Source organism: Neofelis nebulosa, chromosome 5, assembly GCF_028018385.1.
Source record: "Neofelis nebulosa isolate mNeoNeb1 chromosome 5, mNeoNeb1.pri, whole genome shotgun sequence".
NCBI classification, from domain to species: domain Eukaryota; kingdom Metazoa; phylum Chordata; class Mammalia; order Carnivora; family Felidae; genus Neofelis; species Neofelis nebulosa.
The window spans coordinates 106,960,186-106,975,539 of NC_080786.1; the positions used below are offsets into that span (position 1 = coordinate 106,960,186).

At 38.5% G+C, this 15,354-nt stretch overlaps 2 long non-coding RNA genes across 2 annotated transcripts; one reads left to right on the top strand and one right to left on the bottom strand.

Annotated features, from left to right (window-relative positions):
- Positions 1-1,106: 1,106 nt before the first annotated feature.
- Positions 1,107-2,644, bottom strand: LOC131511412 (uncharacterized). The gene is made up of 3 exons (XR_009261516.1): positions 2,505-2,644; positions 1,769-1,893; positions 1,107-1,203 (listed from the first exon to the last, which is right to left on the bottom strand). It is a non-coding gene; the product is annotated as an uncharacterized LOC131511412 (long non-coding RNA).
- Positions 2,645-2,683: 39 nt separating this feature from the next.
- Positions 2,684-5,560, top strand: LOC131511411 (uncharacterized). The gene is made up of 2 exons (XR_009261515.1): positions 2,684-2,851; positions 5,311-5,560. It is a non-coding gene; the product is annotated as an uncharacterized LOC131511411 (long non-coding RNA).
- The last annotated feature ends 9,794 nt before the right edge of the window (positions 5,561-15,354 follow it).

Below are 15,354 nucleotides of genomic sequence, written 5' to 3' on the forward strand. Positions count from 1 at the left end.
TTGTTTTTTTTTTTTCCTGCTTGGATTTAACATTAACATTTTATTTGCGTCTTATGAACCAACTGGAAGGCTAACGCTAGGAGACAAATGCCTTTTAGTTCAGTGTTTCATAAGCTAAGTTTGACTGAATTGCTAGCATTCCGAAGGGATCTCATAGAATTCCTTGAGGAAATTGTTTTTCTTTTAACAGCAGCTTTAAGTAACTCCTACTAGAACAAATCATCCTAACTATATATTCAGCCAAGATCCTCCGCTCTGTCTACCTGACTCCCTTTTGTTTTGGGGTTGGAGTTAATACAGCATAATTGTTAAAAAGTAGATCTGCAAAAGGCACACTGTCTGACTTGGGCTCTGACATTTACTAGCTGCATGATCTTGGTCAATTCACTTAACCTCTCAAAGTCTTAGTGTCTTTATTTGTAAAAAGTGATAACAATAGTACCACTCTCTTGAGACTGGTGAGGATTAAGTGAGATCACACAAAAGAACTCCCCAGGGAAAGTAGAAGGAGCTCTGGCTTTGGGGAATAGTCAGAGTCTGGTTAAAATCTTTCTTCTGCACTTACTCAGCAACTGACCTTGAACAAAAGTCAGCCTCCCATAATTAAAGTATGATGACCTAGTAGAGTGCCACCTTCAAAAGGGTGCAGCTAGATTGGATCAAAATATATTCCATAACTTAAGGATATTATGCACACACATGCACATGTGTGGAATTCTGAAAGCAATATACATATTTATCTGTAAAGTCACTTGCTTCTAGAGTTCCTTTTACAGAGGAATATGTCCTAGTTCAGGAAAATGCCTTGATAAGCCACTTGGAGCAGTAACACCAAAAGAAGGCTACTAGTTATATATAGCTAAGACCATGAAAGTGAGGGTCATCTGACAATTTATTAAATAACATCATAAAAACTTAAATAAGAATTACGAAATGATAAAAATAAACATAGGAGTTTAACAGGGGAGGGAAGAAGATGATGCTGAGAGAAAGGAAGGGACAAAGACCAAGCCATATTGTTATGAGTTTGGAAATGGTTGAAGGCCTTCAAATATACTTTAATTAATTAAATAGTAACAGTTATTGATCACATGCTGTATGTTAGGCTATTCTAAGCAACTTATATGAACTGAAATAATTACCTCTTCGAAAAAATCTTAGGAGATAGGTGTCTTTGGTGTCTTCATTTCACTCATGAAGAAACTGAAACCCAGAGACAGGAAGGTCACTTCATGATTCAAAGCAATGGTAAAGCCTTTGTTCTAGCCCACACACTTTGATTCTAGATGATTCCAATGATATTTACCTATCAATTTAGTCATGCATAGAATGGCTACTTCTTACTACAAGAGGTCAGATGAATAGTGTTCAACCAGAGGAAAACATATTTCATTCTGGAGCTTCATCCCTATCAACTTGGCTCATTATCCACTTTGCTTATCAGAGATGTCTAACAATAAATTTATGACTTATTTTGTTTGTTTGGGGGACTTGATTTAGATAGAAATCTCTTTACCTTCTGAAACTTTAATAAAGTCTCCTACCCTCAAACATATTTTCCTTGGGGAAATTAACTAATCAGGCAATGCATCCTATCTGTATGAGCCAGGTACAGTGCGTACGAGATGTCAAGGGCATTTCTAGACTGAAATAATTTACCATAAGCAAAACTCAGAGTTAAGAAAGTTGAGAATATAAGCCCCACAATGTAGTAAAGAGAGTATTTGTCCTTCAGAATCTAGAGAATGGGGGATTGGATCCACCTTACCTTGTTCTTAAAAGGAAGAGCTTTTCCAACTGCATCTGGATTACAATTGCTTTTGTTACAACTGAGAATATATAGTATTCCAATGATATTTACCAGACGATTTAGTCACACATCAGTACTTCTTACTACAAGAGTTAAAAGGAATAATGGTCAGCCAGAGAAAAACATTTCATGTTACCAAGAACATGAAAAGAGTTTTGCATCTTCAATATAAAAGAATTCATCATCAATCAGGACAGTATGTTCTAGGCAGTGACACAGCACACCAAGCAACTCTCCTACTTAGAATCCATTGAGATCAGAACTCAGGACCCCTAAGGCTCAGACCAGGAACCTTTGCCCTGCACTAAAACATTAACCAACAGTATGTGACAAACATAGTCAGGTCAGGCATGTGAACATTTGAAAAGCTGAGATGATTTTGTTCTTGTTCTAATGTAAACAGTTTCCTACCAGAAATGAAATTTCACTAAAGATGGTATTGGAGGCTGGTGACATTTATTCCTACCACCTTATATCATCATGCTCTGTGTAAGGTTCTAGTTTTTTAACAAAACAGGTAATGCAGTTCACGGGCATGCAATAAATCTAATTCACTTTCTTCCCCTCCACCTCCCCACTGATGATTAGACATTTCTAGCCAATACTTTGCAAATACACTGAGCACTCTATAAATAATCACATTTGAATGGTGAGTGAACTTTTTCACAGAATATAAACCTCGAAACAAACTTACAAGGGAGAGTGATATAAGGAGATGAAAGGTGTTTCAAGTGGGTCTTTAATGTTTGGACTAGTATGATTCCGTTAAATCAGTTCCAATGTGTGGTTTTCTCCCCCACACCACCGATCAATTGTTGGGCACTAGCTGGATGTTCTAGAATTCAACTCCATTCTGACAGTATCTACCTGGAGACAGCATCAGCCAGATGGAAGAGATACATATGGCAAGATGTGTGGGAAGGAGAGCAAAGCTTTCATGCTCTCTGAGGATACAACTCTCCCCAAATCTCCATGTATTCACCAACCTCGAAGCTCTCTGAATCCTGTCCTTTGACATTTGGAGAAGGCTCCATTACATAGGTATGACTGATTAAAATCATTGGCCCCTGGTGATTTTAACTCAATATCTGAGTCCCTCTCCCCACCCAGGAGGGGTGGGACTAAAAATTCCAACCCTCTAATCACCTGATTGGGCCTCCTAGCAACCAACATTCATTCTTAGATTATCCAAAGGCTTTTCCAAAGTAACTCATTAACATAACAAAAGACACCCTCATCACAGTTATCACTTAAAAAATTCCAAGGGTTTTAGGAGCTCTTGTCTGGAATGGATCCAAGACCAAATACATATTTCTTATTATAAATCACAATGTCACAACTTAGCTGACTAAAGTTTAGGAAAGGCAAAGAGAATGAGTCACGTTTTAGTCACCAGTGAAAACTCTGAAATATAAAGCGAAGAAGTTAATCTACAAGAGGAAGAGCATGATAAAAACTATTTGCCCCTAATGAGAATAAAACAAAAAGGGCCATCCCTCTTTGTTTAAAACAAAAAAGGGTAGGCAGCATGCTGGGAATAGAATCCTGACTAGTAAAGTTTCTAAGTGACCAGGCAGGAGATGGGCAAGCACCTGGGTTAATACACTGATGACAAAGATTGAAACAGAGGGCTAAATTGGATTTATATTAAGTCTATGAAGACACGACTCTTTTAAAGAGTCATAGAGATTATGTAGGTAAAACAAAACTCTGTTTTATTTCTGGACCCCAAGGTTTTTTGGGTCAGTAATTCCTAAAATCACTCTAGATAGGGATTGGAGAACAGATGGGTAGCCATCCTGCTAAGAAATATTTCCTTGAACTTTATTGTTGAGAGAGTTTGTCTTCAGAGGTTTCTGTATATTTTCAACTTTCAACAGAAATAAGCAGCTTTTCGGTTTTGAATGAGTAATAGGTGACTCAGAGTGAGGTTATTCAGATGTTTGATATCTTAAAGGAAATTTTAACTTGATTAATTCTTATGAAGTTTTCCAAGTTATCTCTTCTTGCTTTCTCATGTACCTCCTAGCCATTGCAATCTATGAAATTTTTATTCAGGAATTTGAGGTACATACATGACTGTAGAAATATGAAAACAATGTATATTTGATTCTTTTAAGCAAATCACCATGGATTTAATGGACTTCTGGAAAGCAAAGTAATTAAGTACAAATTTCAGTTCATCCATACTATTTTCCCTCAAAATAAGTAAGATGACTGACTTTACAGGATAGTATTAAGAAGACATTCTTAGATAAACAGATAATCCCTAAGGAGTGATAATACTTAGACAAAAAAAAAAAAAAAAAAAAAAAAGCTTAATAACACTGAATAAAGGCTCGTTGATTATGCAATATCAGAAAGAGCCTTAAAATTTTTATGATTTTCAGAGCCTCACAAGTAATTTAGATAAATTGTTTTCAATCTTTTTAAAATTTTTTAAAAATGTTTATTCATTTTTGAGAGAGAAAGAGACAGAGACAGAGTGCAAGTGGGAGAGGGGCAGAGATAAAGACACACACAGAATCCGAAGCAGGCCCCAGGCTCTGAGCTGGCAGCACAGAGTTCCACACGTGGTGGCTCAAACTCACCCACTGTGAGATCATGACCTGAGCCAAGTTAGACACTTAACCAACTGAGCCACCCAGGCACCCCATTTTTCACTCTTTTTTTAAAATACAAAGCTGTTTCTTCTAATATAGGCTTATTCTGAACTCCAATTCCTATCTCTCCCTTGTTCAATCCATTCAGACCATATTGGTCTCCTCACTGTTCCTAAATACACCTGCCCTATTCCCATATAAGAGACTCTGTACTTGCTGTTTCTAATCCTTGGAACTTCCCCCCCACACACACAATCATTATTGTAGCTTATTCACCTCTTTCAAGGTATTTCCCCAATGTTACCTTTTTTATTGACCTGTTCCATGAACAACTATTTAAAATCTCAACACCCCCCCAGCCCCAATACTCTTATCTCCCTTTTCTGCTTCTTTTTTTTCTCCATAGACTCTACCACCATATAACAAATAACCTTATATATCTTGAATACTGAATATTGAATATCTGACTCCCTTTACTGGACTGAAACGTTAACAAGAACAGAAATTTATGTCTGTTTTATTCCCTGCTATATACATAGAATAGGCAAACACATAGTAGGCACACAATACTATTTGATTAATGATTTAATCCATTTATTAATACATGGATGACTAATAAATTATTGTATGAAGTAATTAATCTGATATAGGTGGAGCTGCTTTGGCTGAAGTTTGAAAAGCAGCCTGAAGTTTTACTGTCTCCTTTAGACTTTAAAGGAATAATCAGAAAACCCAAATAAAAAAGCACCCTGTTGAATGGGAGAATATATTTACAAATGATATATCCGATAAGAGGTTAATATACAAAACATATAAAGAACTTATGCAACTCAACACCAGAAATCATTAAAAAGTGAGCAGAAGACCCAAATAGAAATTTTCCAAATGTCTTTTTAGATGGCCAACAGACACATGTGAAGATGCTCAACATCACTCATCATCAGGGAAATGCAAATCGACACCACAATGAAATATCAGCTAAAACCTGTCAGAATGGCTAGAATCAAAAAGGCAAGAAATAATAAGTGTTGGCAAGGATGTGGAGGAAAAGGAATTCTTGGGCACTGTTGGTGAGAAGGTAAATTGATACAGCCAATGTAAAAATGGTAAGGAGGTTTCTCAAAAAATTAAAAATATAAATACCTTATGATCCAGTAATTTCACTTCTAGATATTTACCCGAAGGAAACAAACACATTAGTTTGAAAAGATATGTGCACCCCTATTTTATTACAGCATTATTTATAATAACTAAAATAAGAAGCAACCCAAGTGTTCATCCATAGATGGATGTATAAAAAAGACATGGTATATGCACACGATGGGATATTAGTCATAAAAAAGAGTGAAATATTTCCATTTGTAACAACATAGATGGACCTACAGGGTGTCATGCTTAGTGAAATATGTCAGACAGAAAAAGAAAAATAATACCATATGATTTCACTTATATGTGGAATCTAAAAAATAAAAGAAATGAACAAACAAGCAAACAAGCAGAAACAGACTTATAAATTCAGAGAATAAGCTGGTGGTTGCCAGAGGGGAGAGGGATGGAAGGATGAACAAAATACGTGAAGGAGATTGAGAGGTACAAACTTCCAGTCATAAAATAAATAAGTGGTGGAGATTAAAGGACAACATAGGAATGTGGTCACTAACATTGTAAAACATTGTATGATGACAGATGGTGACTACACTGGTGGTGAACATTGATTAATATACAGATTTGTCAAATCACTATATTGTACACCTTAAGCCAATATAACATTGTATGTCAACTATATTTCAATAATAAATACGTTTTAAAAAGAAAGGATAGAAAACCATGGGCCAGTCTAACTACAACATATGGTAGATGAGGTAACAGAGGTCCCAGAAGCCCAAAAGACATAACCAAAATTAAACACAGCTTTGGGTCCCACTTTTGGTTTTTTTCCTCAAATGCAAATGGGTCACTTTCAGTTACAGTAAATATACAAGATACCCTGTAACTTTTAAGACAAATTCTCAAGATAATAAAAAATTTGGATGCATATCAGACAGCATTAATCAATTTCAAATACAATACATTTATCCAAACTCCAGAACAAACATTCTAAATAATGTTCTGTATAACATTTCACTAAGGCATGATTATGGATGCTGTATCAATATTGCAAAGTCTACAGAGGCGGTTCAGTATTCAAGATTTTAAGCCTCCATGTTCTTTATACTTTGTTCTTTAGAGAGTGGATTTGCTAAAATTATTGTATTCAACAAACACAGATTCATAGCCTATTAAATTAGCAGTGATACAGGACAAATATTTAATGTCCAACATTTTAACTTTGCATGGAGGTGTTTAATGTGTTTACTTTCCTTTGTAAGGGCTAGAAATTCACTTAATAATTGTACCTCAAGATGAAAAGCTTGTGAGAAAATGCAGTACATATTAAAACAGCTATATAAGCCAGCCCATGAAAAGATTCATAAACATGCACATGCTTTCATTGAAATCACCAGAATCTGTTATGTATTCTAGCTGGTAGATGAAATGATTTTTGGCTATAGCTTCCAGTTTTGAAATTCTGTTAAAACTGGCTAATTGATACATACATCTCTTAAGGAAAACTATTTGCCTTTTTATGAATACGAACATCCAAGTTATAGAGTGAAATACTTTTTCTAGATGTGGTTAACATATCAAATTAATAGAGAAGTCCCAAAGAGTGTAACTCTCAATTTTTTTCCCCCTTAGGCTAAGGACATTTCAAAAGAGTACAAGCTCCAAGTTATTCCTTAGATTTTTAATTTTTTTCAGGATTTAGACAAAGCTTGACTTCACGACTAAATAAGCACTAAATTCAAACTTTAAAGGCAGAGACACATCAAAGGGCAGTTTGAGATGCCTATGTAGAGGGGGAATTATACTCACTGGGCCTGAGAGGGTAGGCCTTAGTTACTTAGGTGTTTCCCTCAGACCAGTAACTGAATCATCTTCTATTCCCACTTTGTCCCTCCTACAGTCTTCAACTTCTGGGATCTTCTCAGAAAAACTAAGAAAAATCCCAAACTAGTCTATCTTGAGGTGATTCTTCACCATCTGCTCAAATATCTGCCATGAAATTTAAAAAGGAAAGAACTGGAGCTGATTTGTCCTTCCAATTCTAAAGTGATTAGCACATCTTCCTCCTTTCTTTTCCTCCCAACTTCATACCTTGTCTTTTGCCTGTTCTGTGAGGGCTCTGCGTTTTGAGGTAAATAATAAAGCCATGATAATTTATGATTAAAGAAGTGACTCTATTGTGGTCTGTGTGCCAGTGAAAGAAGGAGATGTCCAAAGAGTGATGAGTCACAGATGAGAGAAACAAAATAAAATAAATTAGCATATCTTAGAATACAGGCCAAGAAAGAAATTTAGTTGTTGGTATTTCCCATCCTCCCTCCTCTGATTTTTTTTTTTTTTTCTTTTTAGGGTTTGTTTGGTTTTTTTGTTTTGTTTTGTTTTTTTGTTTTTTTTAGTTTACTTTGACAGAGAGAAGAGAAAGGGAAAGTGTGCTTGATAGTAGGAGAGGGGCAGAGAAAGAGAGGGAGAGAGAGAATGTCAAGCAGGCCATGCACTATATGTGCAGAACCTGATGTAGGACTGAATCTCACAAATCGTGAGATGATGACTTAACTGACTGAGCCACCCAGGTGCCCCTGCCTTTTTGTTCAATTTAGGATGACGTTATTTTCACAATCTCAGTCAGCCAGCAGGAGTTTGTCGTCAGGTTGGGGAATTTTTACTAAGGTTTTTGTAATGGTCATGTTACTTTCAACTGAAAGTGACAAAAACTCCAGTTCTAGTCCAAGGAGTCTAAAAAACAAAACAAACAAACAAAAAACAACCAGGGGGATGACTTACTGATTTAAATGACTGGGAATTCCAAAAGCATATATATATATATATATATATATATATATATATATATATAGGCATAGCTGGTTTAAGGCATTTGAGCAAAGTTATCAAGGCTCTTTGTCCTTTTTTCCATATCTTACCTTGACATGCTTTTGCTTGTCTTTGACTATTTTCTCAATTTCCTCTGATGCAGCCCACATACTAAAAAGATGATTATCTTCAGACCTAAGCTTATATCCACAGAGATTGAAATACTAAAGGAAGAGAAACCGTCTTATTCATGGAAAAAAGTGTGATTGCTTTCCCTCATCTCTTGAGTCATTTGCTGTGAATTGGAAGATCCAGGACCATGAATGACCAGGTCTGAGTCTAGTGGACACCCCTGTAGGCCAGGCACTGGGCATCACGCTTGACAGTACTTTAGAATCGCAGGAATGGGGGGCATTCTCCAAAGAGCAGACAAAAACAGGAGACTTCCACTTAATTTCCTTTGTATTATTTTTTATTGGTTCTTAGGATCAGTATGTTTTCTGTTGAGATTGTGTACAACAAGAGCTTTTGATTATCGAGGGACAGGGGAGAGAATAGAAATATTCTGCATCATGAGAAAACTAATTTTATTTTCATCCTTTCTCCTTTTAAAGGGCTAGATTATTGCCACAGAGGGAAAACAGGCATTATTTGCAAGTCCTTGGTAATGTTTTTTCTCCTTACTCTCCTATGTGCTTTCTGATTATGTGGGAATAGGGGGAGCATTAGTGTTGCTTTATGCTCAAAAAAAGATATGAATCAAAGTGACAAGATAAATATTCTGAAGTATTTGCAAATATATTGATTTCCCCCAGATGTAAGGTCACTGTAAGCTACATTCAGGCAAGTGTCACGGAACAAGAGGGTATTTCCTCAGGATCTCTTTTGAAAGGAAGCACTGAGTAACTGTTTTCAATTTTACTGTCCATATATTCGCTAAAACTCATTTTCTATCAATTTATCGCCTTCATCAGGCTGCTGTTGTCCTTGCCATAAAGAAAGCGAAAGTAGATAACTAGCCAGAAATCCATACTGGCCAATCTTTTTGATTCACCTAGCCCTGATTTCAGTCTTTTAAGCATGTTTTTGGTCATGTCAGTCATTTAGACGAGGGCCTGTGGAAAGTTTCAGATAAGTCCATTTTTAGATCTCGTTTTTCAAGCAAATTTCCACCCCTCAAGAATAGCAAAAGTTTAAGCAAATAACTGCCCCGCTTTCTACTTGACCTAACCACAATTAGCTCAATCTATCTACTTTCTTTGAATATAACTAATCTAATCCTCATTCCAGCCTTCACCAGCCTTTCTTTCTCTAAGAATTACCCCAAATCTCTTCCACTACTCTTCTAACACACTGCCCAAGCATCTCCTTCTCCGCGGTACAGCTGGATGCTTGAGGCTCTCCCAAACCACTTGTGCACATCCCTCCCCAGTGCTGACCTCAGTGATGTCACACGGGCAGTTTGAAATACACTGTTGTGGATCATTTACACCCTCTGGAAACTGGAAGTTGGCAACACCACAAATCAGAGCTGTTTTTGTTTTTGTGCTTGAGAGCTGGTTGTTAAACATTTACTAGCGTACTACTGTCCATGGGACCAACTTCAGTCTTCACTAACCCATCTAATTGTGCTGAAGAGCTGAGTTTGCTGTGCCAGATAAACTAGAGCTTGATTTCTGTCTCGTCCATTTAGCATTATGTGACGCTGAGCAAGTTATTTCACCTAAGTCAGTGCTCTTTAATAAAATAACACATATCAAGCCCCTGGCACAGAAAAGTACTAACTAACATCAGCTATTTCTCCAATAGCCCTTGGTCCTTCATTCCTGTACCACTGGTTAGCTAGGTTTCTGGTTGCATGTTGATGTCACTTGCATTTGCTCTTTCTTTCACCAAAAAAGCCAGTCTTATAAAGGATCATCATAGTGTCTTGCTTAGCGTATGTGATAGTGAACCCACAATAAATGCTACTCTAGGGCACATTTGTAGCATTTGTAGCATAGGCATTCAGATATCAGGAATGTGTGCCCAGTGATGCCTAAGCTGCATATCGCAGATGATAAAGGCTGCAATAACTAGTGAAGAGGGCACTAGCTTAGGAGTAAGGATGTCTATATTTCAATCTCTGCACATAACACATGAAAACTGCATGAACTCTGGGATCAGATAACTATAATTTTGAATCCCAGTTCTGTCTCTAATTATCTGTGCAGCCTTCACCAAATTACTGACCTCAGCTTCTTCCCCTGTTAAATGGACTTAAGAGTAGCTTTGTACTCACTTTCAAAAGTTAGGAGGGTCAAATGTTTTAAAGGATGCTAAGTGTGTGGACAGTCGTCTCTAAATAAAAGGTGGCAATGATCATTCCAGGTGATTGTGTGGTTTAATCTTCCTAAGCTTCACAGACTTTAACTATACCTATAAAAATAGAAGAGCTGGTTTAGTGCTCTCTTAAGAGGCCTTTTTATTTTGAACAGAATTCTTTGTGCTTGAAGTCCTTTGTTCTAGAATCAAGTAGAACACGTAATGCTAATATTCTTTGGTGAACAAAATCCCTCCTTTCCAGTCTCACACCTCCTAGCTCAGGCCCCCATCATCTGTATAGCAAGTTTCCAGCCAGGATCTCTGCCATCTGCCTCTACTCTCCTTTCTCCTAGACTTTCCCTGGTCATCTTAAGACAGACAGACAAAGACACCAATGTGATTATGTCATGCCCTTTCTTGAAAATCTCTGTTGGAGTCATTTTATCTACAAAACAAAAGCTAAATTTCCCAGCAAAATCTCTAGTCCTTGACATTTTTGCCTCTAGTTTCCTATTCGACAATGTTAGTTTCACATCACAACAGTCTCACAAAGCCTATGTTGTAATCAGATTGCACTGTTTCCTAAACATACCATGGCAGCCTTTCTCAACTTGAGGCTTGGCATATAGATTCCTCGGCCTGAAATGCACCCACCACCCCCATCCCTTTGTTTTCCTGGGATACTCCTGCTTCAATCAAGACCCACCTCACAAGTCAAATTGGCTTTTAAGCCTTTCCTGATCCCCCCTAGGCAGTGTTAGTCATGCTGCTCCTCTATTTCTACAATGCTAGCACTTACCTCTTTGAATTCTATTTATCTGTTTACAAGTCTGGCTCCTCCACTGAAACAGTGACTCCTTAGAAGTGATATACCACAAGTCTGGAGTCAGACTGTCTGCTTTAGAAACCCCCGGCACCAGCACACACTATATATATGAGCTTGAGGAAGCCACTCAACTTCTTTAATCTCAAGTTTTCTCACCTATAAAATGGAACGCTCCATTATAAAAGTCCTCATAATAATTAAAAGAGAAAATGCACGTAAAGCTGCTGCCTCTATGGCATACATTAAGGACTCAATCAATATTATAAGAGATGATGCCGATGATAATGACAGAGGAGGTAGGAGAGCAGGAGGAGGAGAGAGAGTGATGAAAAAAGAAACACACTTAACTTTTCAGTCCCTGGATCACTTCCCAGTGTCTGGCACCTAGGAAGTGTTCAATGCATGTTTCTAGATTGAATGTTGTGCTACTTTACAGCACAGCTAAAGTGATAGTTACCAGCTCTTTTCTCTTATGTGATTCCATGATTTTGAATGAACTTTCGAGATGCTGGAAACTGAGGATGGAGAAAGGGCATAGAGGAGAAAAATGAGAAAGGAGAGAGAGAAGTATTGTATTGGGAGTGCAGAGTACAAGTCAAATTACCCTACTTCACAGCTTTGTCTAAGTATTTTGATTGTTTTTATTATCAGGAACTGAAACAGGCTTCAGGGGAAAAAAAAAAGAATGAAGAGGTGTGGATTCCCAGTCTAGAGAGCAACCCCACCACTAAGCACCACCTGGGTCTAAGGACAGTCAAAGCAAACTTCTTTGATGTGCTTGGAGAGCCTCAGGGCAAAACAGCAAGCAACCCAGCAAGGGCTTGGAATGCAAGGGGCTTGGAATGAAAATGTGTGTTCCTGCAGGGAAGGAGGGGGTGGAGGGAGGGACTGAGCTCACTTAATAATGAAATCCTTGGACTAGAAAGGACTGGAACATTGAGAGTGGAAGTCCAAATTAGTGGAATAGCTTACTCTGAAGGCATTTAAGCAGATAAAAATCTGATAAACAGGACCTAAAAACTGAGACAAATTCTTTCAATTAGTCCAAAAGACCAGCGGGGAATAGAGTAGGGGTGCGGTGAGGGTCTTATAGGAGAAAATAAATTGGGGAAGAAGAACGACGAGGTAGAGAGAGAAACAGTGCTGCTGAATTTATTTCAAAGAAGAAAACCGCTCTCCTGTTTTCATTCAATAATGGATTCTCCCCAGACCAAGAATTGCGGTTGATTGCCTTTTCCACTTGGTAACGGAAAAAAAACAAACAAAAAATAAAAATAAAAACTGGGGCGGGGGCGGGAGGAGTTAGTAAAAAGACGAAAAAAAAAAACAAACCCCAAAATAGAGGGATGCTTTTGTCTTCTCTTCCTCCTCTCTCCTTGCAACCGAGGCTTTTCTTAAGGTTTTTCTCTCCTTTGCTGCCCAAGGCTTGCGTCTTTCCGGGCCCCCAGCAGCTTGACCCTGTATCCCTTCTGCAGACCAGAGTTGGGTTTGGTCCCGAGACCCTAACAGGCCAGGAGGCTAACCTAGTTCTCTCTCCGTCTCGGTTTCTGTCCTTCCCTTCCAGTCCCTTCCCTCCGCTTCCCGGGAGTCCCTCATATCCTCTGCTTAGCTGTCACCTGCTCCCTACCGCGTCCTGGGCCCAGCGCCCGGAAGGAGGGCATATCGAAACTACTGGAGAGTTGGCGGGGTACTCCCAGTCCTTGGCTGCAGGCTCGGGACCGCTGGGGCGGGGGAGAGCCCGGCTGCCTGCGTCCTAGCGGTGCACGCTCTGGACGCGCCGCCTGGGGCACCTTCCGCCCCCAGGATCCCGTGGCTCCTGCCTGTCGCAAGAGAGGTCGTGCTCAAAGTGACCGGAGATCCTATTCCTGTAGTGAAGAGCCACGCCTGCTTTCTTGGTCTGAAGTCATTGATTCATCATTTCCCGGAAGTGGATGCACTGGCCTTCAGAGAGGGATGTCACAAAATGTCTTCAACAGAATAAACAAGTACTGTGTGTGTGTCTTGTCATTATCACTGGCAAGAAGTACAGGTTTTCCCAAATCTTTGCCTGGGGGCGCTCCTAGTAGTCCCACTCACCCATAAACTTTTTTTTTTCCTTAATGTTTATTTATTTTTGAGAAAGAGAGAGTGTGTGCGCGAGCATGAGTGGGGGAGGGGGAGAGAGAGAGGGAGAGAGAGAGAGAGAGAGAGAGAGAGAGAGAGAGAGAGAGAGAATCCAAAGCAGGTTCCAGGTTCTGAGCTGTCCGCACAGAGCCCGATGGGGGCTGAAACCCACAAACCTTGAGATCATGACCTGAGCCACCTAGGCGCCCCACCTCATAAACTTTTATTGCAAATGTCTCTATATTCCAAATAATGTTGCCTAGAATGACAATCGCACTTAAATCAATACCTGCACCTACCAAGGATAAATACAGCTACTTTTATTGGAACCAATTCCACCTATTGGGAACCAAAAAGGTGTAACTTCTGGAAGGCTGCTACCTGAGCTCCTCTGGAAACCGGAGACAGGATTGTGAAATACCTGACAATATAGTTGAGTTGGTTGCACGAAATGAAAGGCCTGGTCAGGTCTGAGTGGTTCTAGGAGATTGTTGTATGTTTACAGTGAGAATACTGATCGTGGCATAATTGATACATAGAAAGTTATTGAATTGATGTGGGAAATAAAATCATAAGAAATCCTTGGACAATATCTGAAAGGGAGTATTTAATTCTGTGCCACTCAAGAAAAAGGAACAGTTGAGCTTTCACAATGTATCTACATTATACAGTCAGCCAATAAAACCTAATCCCCACCCAAGCAATTAGAGGAGAGCACAAGGTTGCAGTTGCAGCTGGGATTTTTAGCTTGGTTAAAGCAAATAAAATACTGTAGAAGAAATGAAATCAAACTTGTTGAAACTTGGATTTGCAGAAATATAAGGTAACTTGGAGAAGATGAATTCAGGTGGAAAATGACCTTTTTATTATGTTCAGGAAGGCATTAGAATGTCAGGAGAAAGGCTGGAAAGGAGATTTATTACCATAAACACAGTTGACAAGTTCCATTTTGTTGAGTATCTTGGATGGAGGAAGGAAACCAGCATTTCAGGAGGTGATTTAAAAAACTCTGCAAAGTGTTCAGAAGACCTGAGTGGGGAAGGAATGTGTTGCTCTTGGTCTGCTGAGAGGCTCCTGGAAGCCTCGAAGAACCCTATTCCACCACAGATTTGCCTATTCCTTGCCAGAATATTTGTACTAGGTGGGTTATATAAGATATGAGATGGGATGGATGCAATGTATTGTGTGCATGTGTGTATGTGTGTGTGAGTATATATACATCTACATATTCAGAGATTCAGAGTATATACATGTATATATAGTTGAATGTGTGTGTGTGTGTGTGTGTGTGTGTGTGTGTGTGTGTGTGATTTAGAGATTCAGAGGGAATTTTCAAAAACACAAATTATTTTTTTGTAATCAAGTGAAGTAACATGTATACATTGTTTTACATTTTGAAGGCCAAGTCCATCTGAGACATGTACATATCTGTGTTGCCTAGAGGGCGAATGTTAACATTCACATTTTAAAGATGAGGAAATGAGGATACAATAAGGGAAGTGATTTTCCCATTGTCCTTTTCATTTTGCCACAAAACCTTTCACAGTATTTTTGATTCATAAGCATGAACTTTGAAACCACATGGGACTCCAACATATCCCATTTCTAAACTATTTTCCCTCTCTTCTTTTTAGTTTGAATATTCACCTGAAATTCTGTCAAAATTTTCGACAATTCTCCATACACCCTCACTTCCTGTTTTTTCCTTGTTTTCTTTTTCTCCTTAGCAATTTTATTTAACACACTTTACATTTTACATATTCAATCTTGTTTTTTGCATGTACTTTTCTGCT